This window comes from Coenobita brevimanus, chromosome 17 (genome assembly GCF_032717465.1).
Source record: "Coenobita brevimanus isolate Jiangsu-jjx chromosome 17, ASM3271746v2, whole genome shotgun sequence".
Lineage (NCBI taxonomy): Eukaryota > Metazoa > Arthropoda > Malacostraca > Decapoda > Coenobitidae > Coenobita > Coenobita brevimanus.
Window position 1 is genome coordinate 26269133 of NC_136970.1, and position 14390 is coordinate 26283522.

The 14390-nt window shown below is 40.9% G+C and overlaps 1 non-coding gene across 1 annotated transcript; it reads right to left on the reverse strand.

Annotated features, from left to right (window-relative positions):
- Window positions 1-8440: 8440 nt before the first annotated feature.
- On the reverse strand, window positions 8441-8559 carry LOC145391314 (5S ribosomal RNA). The gene has a single exon (XR_013895828.1). It is a non-coding gene; the product is annotated as a 5S ribosomal RNA (ribosomal RNA).
- Window positions 8560-14390: the final 5831 nt, after the last annotated feature.

Consider the following 14390-nt stretch of genomic DNA (forward strand, 5'->3'; position numbering starts at 1 on the left):
AAAAGATTCACCTATCAGCTTAGGAGACATTGTTTACGGAGTCATTCATAGGAGAGACAATAAATTATCCCCTAAATTTGAGGGCCCATACAGAGTAATTAACATAAAGGCAAACAAAGTTTTAATTAAGTCACTTTCAAGTGGCGAGGAAAAACAAGTTCATATTGACCATTTAAAACGAGTTTCAAGGGAATTATCACATAATTATTCAGCCTCGGATACAACCGAACAGGTGAACGTACCTCAAGAAACCAAGCAAGAACACAACAATGATTACAAAAAGAAATTAAGGTCATATACCAAACAATCGAACATAGGTGCAACTATTCCAATGAAATCTACAGTACATCATTTACGAGAATTAAATATCGATTTAAACTCCTTCTATAAATGAAATAACAGCCAACCGTAACGCACATCATCACTATCATCAACCACAGCTTTATAGGAAATTAATAGATTTTTTTTTTTCGGTAGGTTACGATGAAGGGACTTATGCTATGGATTCTCCTATACATAGTAAGAGTATATGCGCACCTAGACCCCAAGCATATAGTACGACAAGGATGCCTCATAGCTCCAACGGCCACGACTACAATCGTCAAGGACGTCATGAGTACTGAAATAAGTCTAGATTACTTGTATGACTTACCTACTTATGTAGAAAGACTTGCGACGCCGATGCGAACTCTGGACTTCAAGATAGGGAATTATGTTTCACAATCACATATCACCGAGGAAGTGGATGAAATGAAGTTAGCGAAATGGAAACTAGAACAGGCGAAGTCAACTATGCTCGTCATGATCCAAGATCTCCCATCTTATGGAACGGAGGTGCTGAGCGACAGGAACAACATCACACGTACTCGCCAAAAGCGCGGTTTGTTCGATCTGGGCGGCGCAATTCTTGGGAACATCTTTGGATTGGCTACAGAGGATGATCTTAAAGAAATAAACAACAAATTTAATAAGATAGCTCAGGTACTAACATACCAGGATAAATTCATCACAGGACAGAACTCGGCAATGAAGACAATTGTGAAAAATCTGAAACAAGCAGAAAACGTAGCTCTCGAGAGTATAGATAAAATAAATGACTTAGAGGGCAACGTTACTCTTTTCCAGCACTTCTCCATCATCACAGAACATATTGACACGATTCTACTACAACTAGAGAACACTAGAGATCATTTCAGGGCACTTATGCAAGGAATTTCGAATGCTGGTGATGGCAAGATCACAAATGACTTACTCCCAGTTCATGAGCTACGTCAGATAGTTAGTCAAGGCATACATAAACATAAATTGAGGCCATTGTTCCGCAGTAGGGAATTTATGCAATATTACCCGTACTTGGAAGCAACACTAACACCAACATCAGTGATAGTTCATGTACCATTCATCACGGAAGACCTGTTCACAGTATACCAAATACACCCCTTCCCCTATAGAAACAACAACACTTTGGTCATCATCAACATCAACACAGACACCGAACTCATCATGGTCTCCAAGAGACGAGACACTGTCACTTTCGCAAGTGAGTCAACGATTGAGCGAAAGTGCCGCTTTATCCTTACATGCTGTTCATCTTTGTCCTGCGTACATTTTCACGTTTCAGCCTACTGATACGGTCCCTTGTGAAATGGCTATCATCAGTAATAACAATATTCATCATCATTGCAACTTCACTTTTGCTCCAGATAAACTTGTACACCATCAACGCATTGGACACTCGCAGTTTTTTTATTTCCCTCATAACACATCAGTTTACATAGTCTGTCCAGATATACCACCATCTCATACATCAGCCTCAGGATTATACATAGCACCAGACTACTGTGCGGTATTTACACCATCCATGTTTACTTTTTCCACCATCAATCACAACGCCATTATCAACCATACACACAAACATTTCCACCCACTGCCTGATATGAACTTAAACATGAGCACAAGTATTAAGCTGACTTCGCCTAAGTTTGAAACTATGCAGCTGATCAATGAAACAATGAAGCCCTGGGAAGATTTGAGTTTGAGTATGTTCAACCCATATTATGTGTATAGCCAAGCACCTTCTGTCTTTATAATCATCTGCATTGTAGTTGCAGTATTGCTGTTGGCCATGCACAGAATGCATGCAAGAATTGCTAATTTGGAGTCATTGTTTAGTGGGGGGAGAGTTAACATCACAGTTAACCACCCTGAATGAAGTGTATATATTTTGTATATAGTATTAATTATATATAAAAAAAAATAATAATAATAACACAAAGAAGAATGACCCATATATGACAGACCAGTACCATTATCTTTGAATGAAATATTAATAACTCTTACAATAATCTTAATTTTAAACTATTTTTATTCTTGCATGTATGCATTTCACTATAATATCCCAAGTACATACTGTATTACAGTTAAATAATTTACTTTAATGCATTTATTCCAATATGTATTCAACTTATTTAAAATGTAATATTACTGAATAATCACTATTTACTATGAATAATATATGTATACAATATTCATACAATTATGTTACTTTACAATATTATGTATTTCACTTAATTAGCTTATAAGTTCATTATAATGTGTATGTAGTATGTATTAATATATTATAACTATTAAATGTCGATGGTACGCCATTTTCGCGCGGCCGAGCAAATATAGGACTACATAATAGATAGATAGATAAATAGATAGATAGAGAAACAGATAGAAGCAGGAAGTCAAATGATGAGAAGGTGTTGTGTCTGCGAGAATCGAGCAGCGCTAAACATGCTTACACGGAGGAAAGCTGACGACAGCGGCCAGTAAGGAGATGATGCAGTTAGCTGTCAGCAGTCCTCTCGTGAGAAAGATCTGGTTGCCATGAGGAACATACGTGACACACCCCTACTACACCAGATTTTAGGAAAGAGAGTTTAGAAGGAGACAAGCGACCCTAGAGAGAGGTCGAGACGGAGATTAGCCTTAGAACAGAAAGAGAGAGAGATAGCGAGACAGGGAGGTAGCTACCCGGGACTTATACTCTTATACCTGTTTAATATTTCCAAGACAAATAAAAATAGTCCCATACTATTCTTTACCTCTCCCGTCACTACATGACATCTGGTGGGGAAACTACTACAAGATATAAAAGCCGCTCGACCACAAGTCTAAAATATACTTCTCTACAAGTAACTACAAAGTCTTTATGACTTTGATAATGTGATTATTTCGGAAACAGTGTCATTTTTTTTTTTTTTTTTCATACAGATATGCCCAATCACCGTCCACTGGCTATGACAAATTATGAGATAACTTTTTCTCTCAGACACTAAAACTGCAATACCAAATTCAGTAGCCACATTTCTAGCATGTGTTCACATAGTGAATGAGGCTGGTTGACTCTGGGGTTCTGCTGTAACTGGCTGGTGTTTTTCATCGAAAGAGGCTGGCTCGATGGTGGAAAAGAAAGCCAGGCAGGGAGGCTAGTGAGGCAGGCAATAGTAAAAGGGATTGAAGGGCTGGAAGAGTACATATGCAGTTTTCCACAGATTTCGTCTCAGACTTCGAGAATGACTCCATATTTTCTGCACTTTACTTCTTGTACCCTATACTTGTCTACTTCATCTATTCTCCATTTCTCTCATTTTATTATACATACTCGTACTGTGTTAAAGACGATTAAAATAAGAACAACTACAGTTGCGGTGGGCAATTATCATAATGACTTCAACCACCAAGAAACGACTCGACTCATTTGTAGTTTGTGAGTTACAGTACGAATGGCTTCGACTTGGATGTGGGTGAAGAGGTGAAGGCAAAGTGAGGCGGAGGAGAGGTTAATGAGGTGTATGTCAAAGTGTGGTACTACTTGTGAGGTGAGGAGTTGAAGGCAAAGTGAGGCAAAGGTGAGGGTAATGAGGTGTGTGTCAAAGTGATGTGCAGGTGGCGAGGTGAGGAATGAGTGAGGCAGAGGTGAGGATAATAAAGTGTTTGTCGAAGTGAGCGGCGGGTGGAGATGATATACTAATATATTTGGCTTCTTTATTTTATATGGTCATGACGCCCCCATTCGCTAGCAGAAATCATAGAGGTGACCTGGAGGAAACTTGGTTAGTGCTCTGCTCAAGAGACCAATGTAGGCATCTATAATGAGAAGGACAGGACAGGAGAGGACACATTCCACACCACCTGGTTCATGGCTAGATGACCTCTCTCCTAAATCTGATACCGATAGATGCTCACCGGGAGGTGAATATACATTTCCTCACCAACACCTGCTCTTGAAACAGAGAGGCATATGACAGGAAGTACAGGTGAACTTCTCTATCATTATGCTGTAACATACTGTAGGTGTGAACTACTCCCCACCACTCCCCCCCTCCCCCATCTCCTCCTTAATACAATTCCTCAACAGGGAAGACAGGAGTTCGTGGGTGGTCACCTGCCAATACCCCTCTCCCCTCCCACCCTCCGTCAAAAACAATGCCAGTACCTCCAACTCCATAAACTGCATCATGGACGTCCTGGTTTGTAAATAATATCAGGACAAGCAAACAAAGATAAATGCATAAATTCTTACCATTTCTTGAGTGAAAGCCAAAACAGCTTCTTAAATCACCAAAACAAGTCACACAATACATCATGTCACAACGCCTGCCTAAAATGGTCATAAAAATACCCAGCGTTATTGGCATTAAGACAGAATACTGTAATGTGCAATACACCACATCGCAGTTTAACATCGCCATTAAAAAAAAAAAAAAAAAAAAAAAAAAACAGTGTTATGGGCATAATCCGAAGGTATAGAGTAATGTGTAATACAACACGCCGGCAACCAGTCCAGCACAAACAAAGAAAAAACAACAACGAACACTCCATGACCCAGCGTGTCGGTCGTAACTCAAGGGAAATGACTCTTGGAAAGGTCAAGCCAGGTCATTCATCATCATAAGGCCACGAGAGAGAGAGAGAGAGACAGACAGAGAGAGAGAGAGAGGGGGGGGGGAGGCTAGACATCCTGACATGGCCAAAGTCTGGAACTGGAAAACACTCAGAGAGCGCATACCTCCGCCAATGCCGGATCTGGATCCGCCCGCAAATTTAATCAAGTCTTTCTTGGCCCATGGCCCACCCTTCCACGAAATTTCATTGAAGCTCATTGAGAACTTATATTTTGCGGGATACATAGTATCCGGATCAGCCCCCAAATACTGTATAATTAATTCTTCTTGGCCCATAGTCCACGCTTCAACAGAAAATCAATGACATTCACTGAGAACTTTTGGGGATATCGTGTGGACAAACAAACATAGGTGAAAATATAACCTCCAAATTCGTTGGCGGAAATAATGAGATTATAACCATCAGAGCATCTCTCTCTCTCTCTCTCTCTCTCTCTCTCTCTCTCTCTCTCTCTCTCTCTCTCTCTCTCTCTCTCTCTCTCACACACACACACACACACACACACACATTCAGTTCACTTCAATTATAATGAGTGATGGGAAGGCAGGGGAGGTGGAGGTGAGGTCACAGACAGGAAAGAGAGAGATACAAAGAGATAAATAAATGTACATGTCACACAGATCTTACATTCCATCCTCTCTTTTTCTCCTTAACTTCTCTCTGTTGTCTCTCGTTATTCATATGTTCTACCATCTCATATATCTATAAATCATTCTGTTGTTCTGACCTCGATTCGCTTTTCTTTCTTGCTTTTCGAATCCCCTTGTTCTCCTTTTCTCCTACTCTCATCCTTACCATTCCCTTCCTTTTCTTGCTCTCTATCCTCTCTTTTTCTCTCTGTCCCTTAACTTTCTCACTGCTGCTCTTTCTCCCCTTTATAGCACACAAATGTTCGTATAAATAACGCCATTCCTTTAAACTTCTTCAAAAAATAAAAAATAAAACTTCCATATTTTCAAAATCCGACTCCTTATCCAGTCTTGCTATTATTTCTATTCCTGTGGAAGGTGACACGTGCAGAAAAAGTCCAATATTTCAATGAATGTATGAGACAGTACAAAAACGACAGAAGAGGATGGAGGCAGGAAAAACAATAAACAAGGTATCACAGAGAGTAGGATCGTTGGTGTGCATCAGACTGGTTGTGTTAGGTTGGGGTGGTGAGTTACTGCAGCTCGAGACTGGCTAAAGTTTTGTGGTACATGCAGGAGGTTGGAATGAGACGGAATGAAGCACTGCATTAATTGAGTCAGGGTACGGTGTGGAGACTTCTTTTCACAGTCACCTTGGGTGAGATACAGCCTGGAAAAGGATGGATTAATTAACAGATCGGTATATAAATAGAGGTAGGCCAGGAGAAAATAAAATACATACAAATTTACACACACACACACACACACACACACACAAACTTCCTCCTTCTCTGTCCTACATTTCATCACAACACTGCCACTCGGACCCTCTCCCTCTCCAACTTCTCAAGTACTTCCTCCTCTCACCCTCTCTCTCTCTCTCTCTCTCTCTCTCTCTCTCTCTCTCATTTCCTTCATTCTCATATCCTTCATTTCCTCTCCTTATCTCTTACTCCACTTTCATGATTTTATTATCCTTTTATTACCCACAATAGGTCTATTTCTTCTCTTCTCTTTCTGCTCCACAGTTTGCTCTCTTCATTCTTCTCGAAAAATCATCACACACTTTTTTTTATTCCTCCCTTTTTTTTTTTTTTTTTTTTTCCTTCGAACAATTTGTTACATTCCTTCCAACCATTTCCTTCTTACTCTTCATTTTTCCCTCCATATTTCTCAACTCCCTAACCCCCACCGCCACCTGCCATCACCCATCAATTTTTCCTGTGTACCCACGCCACAACCTGACCCCCTCCCCCCCCTCTCTCTCTTTCTCTATGCAATTTCGTATTCTCATCCCTTCCTCACATCTCCTATCACATTCAATGTCTTAGTTTAATACTTCCCACATATGCGCTTTCTCCGATGCCCTTTCTTATTTTGTCTGCCCCACTTTCTCATTCTCACTCTCACAATTTCTATTTCCAGGTGGTGTCAAAAGCAGGAGTGACAGGGTAAACTATTTCTTCCTCAGAATGGCAACGTTGTCGCACCCCACATGTGCCAAAAGGAGACAAAATTGTGGATAGTAAATATTATTAGCTTATGGTTTCGGGTTCAAACTTTCTCCCATCAAACAAAAAAGTTCCAACACACACATCCACATTATATCACATTGCCTTAAACCAGCTATCCTCTCTCCATAAAACACCAATCTTGTCATTACATATCATACACATTCCACAACACATCCCTGTTCTCCCCCCCATAAAAAGAACCTAGGCTGCTGCTATACTGGGCATTAGTGCGGTGGTTTCTTGGGTGACCACCGCCGGCAGGGCTGGGTCATCTGCACAGCACCCTCCCGGTCGTCATCAATTGACTGTGCCACCTCCAGTGTTGCGGCACCCTAAATCTGCTCGTCAGTGCAGTACAATTTCCTTTTGCAATAATAAGGGACTTCACTCCAACATCAACTCTGTTCAAAATTTCCTCCAGTTTGAATCCCCTGATCTGCTATTTTTGACAGAGACATGAGTAAGCTCCACCTCTGATTTAGCTAGATTTAATTTTCCTAGTTATATCTTGATTCAAAATTTCAGACCCAAAGGAGGCGTATGTTGCCTTGCTAAATCAGAAAATGCCTTGAAGACGATTGCTAAATTCAATTGTCCTTTTTTCGACTATTCCATATACAAATTAAATTCTTTTGGCAAAATTAAGTATTTCTGTTGTGTTTATCGTTCCTCTAATGCCCCTCCAGAGCCTTTGACTCTCTGTCTTCACAACTAAGTGTCCTCAACATTAATACTGCATCTGGGTGATTTTAATATCCATAATGTTGAATGGCTCACTTATTCAGCCAGAACTGATGACTCTGGTCTTGAATGTGAGCTATTTGCAGACTCATTTAATCTCACCCAGTTAGTCAGTCAACCCACCCATGCACCAGAAAACCCAGATCAAAATCCCCACCTATTGGACTTGTTTCTAACAACCAATTCAGATAATTATAATGTCAAAGTGAAGTCCCCCCTCGGATCATCTGATCATTGTCTGAGTCAAGCCACCAGTTTAACACGTACCACACCCTCCTGCCCTGAATCTGTCGTGGTGACTAAATGGCACTATGACAGGGCAGACTGGGAGGGTCTCCATAATTTTTTCATGGATGTTCCTTGGACCTCCTTTTTCTCCCAAGGTGCAAATTCCACATTGGGTCCAATACAGGATTTTATTAAAGTCAGCATGGAAACATTCATTCCCCATCGTAGTTACAGAAAAAGATGTTTCCTTCATTCATTGCCAGACGCCATGTATCCCAAACGGGGTGGCCAACGGCTTAGAGTTAATTGTTTTACAGGGAGGGGCACTAATCCTCCACCAACCCCACTTGACACGTAGGGAGAACGTTATGCCAACAGCATCTGGTGTTCCTAGGCGGTCACCCATCCAAGTACTAACCAGACCCAACGTTGCTTAGCTTCGCTGATCGAACGGGAAGCGGTGTACTCAACGTGGTATGGCCGTAATTCTCCTAAATGGTTTGACCACAATTGTGCTAGAGTAAAAGAACATAAAACAAAAGCCTATAATACTTATACAAGAACTAAAACCAAAGAAGACTTTCACTGTTATAGAAATATTAGAAACCATGCCAAAACTATTATCAATCTTTCTAAATCAAACTTTCTACAGAGACAGGCTAACAAACAACCCAAATGATAACAAAATATTCTGATCAACCCTTACTTCATTCAAAACTAACTTCACTACCACCTCTTCCATTCCACCTTTACAGTCCCCCAGTGGAAATCTAGTAAGTGACCCATGTGGAAAAGCCAAACTTCTGGTAGACATTTTTTCAACAAACTCAACCCTACATACAGGAAATCACAATATTCCTGTACTTTATTTTGATTCCCCTCAAATACCTCCTTTCATGATTCACACAAGATACGTACAAGCTGTATTACAGAATCTCTCAGCAGACAAAGCTACTGGTCCAGATGAAATTTCTTCAATAGTACTTAAAAATTGCTCCTCAGTGTTGGCTCCTGTATCAGCAAAATTTTTCCGCTTATGCATCCGTACCTCAAGTTTTCCAGCCTCTTGGAAAGAAGCAAATATCCATCCTGTTCCTAAAAAGGAGGCAACTTCTGATCCATCAAACTATAGACCAATTGCAATAACTTCCATTCTCGGTAAAGTTTTTCAGACACTAATTAACAAACAATACCCCCGCTAATACCAATACACCAGTCCTGTATGAGACAGCCCTAGCCTGTATTCAATATGGACGGTGGGTGTTAGCGCCGAAGTGGTGACATGCAGAGGTGTATGATACGTAGGAGGACTGCTGGGCCTTGATAGCAGGCTGTGAAGCCTATGCCCAGAGTCGGACACATAAAAAAAAAAAAAAAAAAAAAAACATAATCACGCATTTAGAAATCGATAAATTAATCAACGATCGGCAGTATGGATTTAGACAAGAATGTTCAACTGTAGACATTCTTTACCTTCTTACCCATCAGATTAACAAAACACTAGACCAACACGGTGAAACATACACAAAGCACTAAATATATCAAAAGCATTTGACAGAGTATGGCACCGGGCCTTATTGTCTAAGATGTCACACTATGGTCTTGCATCACTGGTTCCTCTGATTTCTTCTTACCTTCATAATAGAAAGATACGGGCCATGGTAGATGGAATTTATTCTCAGTTTCATTCCATAAATGCTGGCGTACCTCAGGGATCAGTTTTGGCGCCAACCCTTTTTCTCATTCATATAAATGACCTCCTATCTGTCACTCACAACCCAGTTCACTCTTATGCTGATGACTCGACCCTTCCTAGTTCTTTTACACTTAGTACCTCCTTTACACAATTTGATATTATAAATTCCGAAATAAACACAGAATTTTCTCTGGACCAGGACCTTTCTAAAATTAATCAATGGGGACAAACAAATCTAGTCTCATTTAATGCTCAGAAAACTAAATGCATTAATTTCTCCAACAGAAAGAATCCCTCAGACTGTCATATAATTTCAATAAAGTCAATATTCCCATATCCACTACAATTGATATCCTAGGTGTTACTCTAAACCCCAACCTAAGTTGGACAGCTTGTTAAATCCCTTGCTAAAAATGCTTCCAAAAAAATGGGACTTAAGTACAGAGTTCGTGAGTTCTTCACTGACGAGCAGATGGCCACAATATACCAAAGTCATGTGCGTTCTCAGATCGAATACTGTTCACCACTGTGGAGTGGATGTGGAGCGGTTGCACTGAGGCAGTTGGACAAAATTCAAAATAAAGCCATTAGATTAATCCCTCCGTGGCCGAAGGCCCGGAATTTTCCGTGCACCCCAGGCCGACGCCGGGGCCATTTTTTGAAGTTTCGAAAATTGATTTTTTTTCCTTGCCATATTGAAGAGAAAGTTCAGATGCACCTAATAGTGCAAATCCCATTTGCACTTTTGTGACTTGCAATGAAGCGCGGAAGTTGTAGAAATATCGGCAACCGATATTGCCGCTCAGGGAACTGCCACAACGCAACTGGGCACTAGGTGTTGTTATTTTTTTTTTTACCTCCCAAAACAATGCGAGTGGTGCTGAAATGTTGTGCATATATATGATGATATCGAATGATTTCAGTACATAATCTGTCAGGAATGGCAGAAAAAAAAAGTTTATGAATACATTTTCACCTTTTTGATATATTTATGGTAATTTCGAGTTATTTTTTAAGTTATCGTTGTGCCCATGCTTGGAAAAGGGAGCGAAAGAGTTTAATTTTCAGTCCTAAATGAGAAAACTGCATGTCCTCCGAGGTTAGACTCTGCCACTAGAGAATAAAGTGGAGGGTCAAATCCGATTAGCAATACCGAAGTTGAGTCGCAACTTCTAGCTCCCACACCACGAGCATGGCTAAAAATAGAATCGTAATGCAGTTTCAGAACCAAGAATAAGTCTAATTATTACTAATACAGATACAAAGCAGAAATAAATACGTTTACAGCCGGGGGAAAACGTATTTTTTCCGTCATAACATGTTCATCTTTCTCTATCATTTTACCTTCATCTTTATCATTTTAACTTGTTATTTTCGCAATATATATTGCTGTCTCGTAATCAGGGTGGTTAAGTATGTTTTGCATGAGAGGAAAAAGATTGTATTTTCTGTCTGGGTCGAGATGGTGGGTGTAACTATGTGTTTTTAGGCATGGCCATGAGCGAAAAATTCATGCATCCACACGTCACGACAGCAGGTGGTGAACTGACAGATGATGTGTGAGAGGGTGAAGTCAAGGTCAGTCTCATGTCCCAGATTTTCGTTCACCTCCTGAAGGTTTTCACAGTTTTCTACAAGTTGCACTGCATCATATGATCCAAATCATTACAGCAAACCTGAGCAAATAAGTAAAGATACCAAGACAAAAATGTATTTTTCACTTATTATCATGTCTGTTTTGTATGTGCCAGTATTACTTCATAATCGTAAACAGGTGGTTGTGTGTGTTTTGCGAGAGAGGACAAAGATGATATGTTCTGCCTGGGTCGAGATAATGGGTGTAGTTGTGGGTGATTAGGCATGGCCAGGAGCTAAAAAATCGAAAATCCACTCATCACAGCAGCAGGCTCTGAACTGCTTGATGGAGTGTATGGGAACGTAGTGTAGGTCAGTGTGAAGAAGTTCAGAACGTTCACTCACTTCCCAAAAATTTTTGCAGTTTTTTACACGCTGCGCTCAAACGACACCGGCGGCCATTTATCGGCTAAACGTCATTCGGCGCCGGCGGCCACGGAGGGGTTAATCAATAATCCTGCCATTATGCAGGACCTTGCTCCATTATCAGTACGTAGAGATGTTGCTTCTATAGCATTATTTTATCGATATTTTTACCGTAAGTGCTCTGACGAACTGGCTGCAATTGTGCCTCCCCTTCACATTTTCTCCCAAAATAGTCGGGTAGCTGGGAGTGCCCATGAATTCACACTCCCCCGCAATGCAGAACCTCTGCTTGTCAAAATTCATTTATCCCCAGAACTACTACTCTCTGGAATTCACTTCCTGGGAGTTATTTCCCACAGATGTTTAATCCACTTCAATGAAAATCCAGTTTTTATAAATATTTTACGAATGGAGGATGCTTTTAAGCACGTGGACTTATTTTTTTCCACTTTGTTTTTCCTTCCTCCATTCATTATTAAAAAAAAAAAAAACTGTCCTCCCATGTGCCACAGAAACATCTCTTAAGGTTTGTGGAACGGCGTTATCGAGAATTTTAATCCTTCAGCTGCGACGACGTGTTTATGTTTTACTAACTCTGGGGAAACGTTTCGAAATGGACAGGTTAGATATAGTGAATATAAGCTCTTTGTACAGTATAAGTCCTTCCTAATTCGAACATATTCGTCTGTTTTTTTTTTTGTGAGGAAGAAGGAACCAAAGGCAATGAGCCCGCAAAACTGTTCCTTCCAAGAGAAAAACAAAATACAAGAGAGAGCCAAATTCAAGATCCGATCATTTCAAGATGCCTGGACACACTGGGTTTGAAAGACTGGAGATCATAGGAAGCAGGAAATACAGACAGAGGGAGACAGTTCCAGAGCTGACCTGCTGCATAAATGAAGGACTGAGAGTATCGGTTAACTCTTGCATTAGAGAACTGGACAGAAAAGGGATGAGAGTTCGCTGCTAGACAGGTGCTACGCGTCCGTCATTGAGAAGGAGGAATGCATGCAGACAGTTCAGAGGAGCAGTGACCATTGAAGCAGCGACAGAAAAGAGATAAAGATGCAACAGTGCGGCGAAGTGACCAGAGGTTGAAGGGAGTCAGTAAGAGGAGGAAAGTTAATGAGGCGAAAAGCCTTTGACTCCACCCTATTGAGAAGAGCTGTATGTGGGGAGCCACCCCACACATGGGAGTTGTACTCCACGCAGAGGCGGATAAAACCCCTGTATGGAGTCAACAATTATGCAGGGGTAAAGAAGGAACAGAGTCGGCTTAGCACACCCAATCTCTTAGAAACAGATTTTACAAGAGATGTAATATGATCTTTCCAAGATAAGTTTCGAGTAAATGAAACCCCAACATGTTCAAGGATGATATAGGATTAAGCTGAATATTATTAAACATTAGTGGGTATATCTGTGGAAGAGTTTGTCTGGTTGATAGGTGCAAAAGCTGAGTCTTTGATTAAAAACAACCAGATTGTTTTTACCCCAGTTAGAGAGACGAGCCAAGTCAGACATTAGGTGTCCCATAGCCTCATCCCTTGTTTGTTGAAGTAACTGCTGAGATGGACGTTGCGGGAATCGAAGGGAAAGGTGAAGAGTGGCGTCATCATCATATGAGTGGATAGGGTTAGATGTACAGCTTAGAAGGTCATTGATGAATAAAAGGAAGAGAGATGGTGATAGGACAGAGCCCTGAGGAACACCAATGTTGATAGATCTAGAAGAACGATGGTCGTCTACAACAGCGGCTATAGAACGACCAGAAAGGAAGCTAGAGATGAATGCACTGATAGAAGGATAGAAACCGTAAGAGGGCAGTTTGGAAATTAAAGATTTGTGCCAGACTCGATCGAAAGCCTTTGAGATGTCAAGTGCAATGGCAGAGCTTTCCCGAAAGGAGGATGACAAGAAGTCTGAAAGGTAGGTGAGAAGATTGCCAGTGGAGCTTGCCTGACAACCCATACTGACGATCAGAAAGAAGGTTGTGACAGGAAAGATGCTTTAAAATTTTTCTGTTAAGAATTGACTTGAAAACTTTTGAAACATAGGACGTTAAAGCAACTGGACGATAGTTAGAGGGTTGGGAATGGTCACCCTTCTTTGGGACTGGCTGAATGAGAGCAAACTTCCAGCAAGAAGGAAAGGTAGAAGTTGACAGACAAAGGCGAAAGAGCTTGCCAAGGCAAGGTGTAAGCACAGAAGCACAGTTTTTGAGAACAACCGGAGGGACTCCATCATGCCCATATGCCTTATTAGTACTGAGGCCAGCAATGGTAGAAAATACATCAGCTGAAGAAATTTTAATGTCAGCCATGAGGAAGTCAGAGGGGGGAAGTGATGGAGGAACAGCACCGGAATCGTCTAAGGTGAAGTTGGAGGAGATAGTCTGGGCAAAGAGATCTGCTTTCTCACTAGAAGAAATTGCTACAGACCCATCAGAGGAGAAAAGAGGAGGGAAGGATGATGACGTAAAGTTGTTAGAAAGGTTTTTGGCAAGGTGCCAGAAGGAGCGGGAATAATTCGAGTTGGAGAGGTGAGAGCATTTAGTACGGATGAAATTATTTTTAGCAGAGCGAAGAAGAGACTTAGCATGATTCCAGGCAGAAACGTATA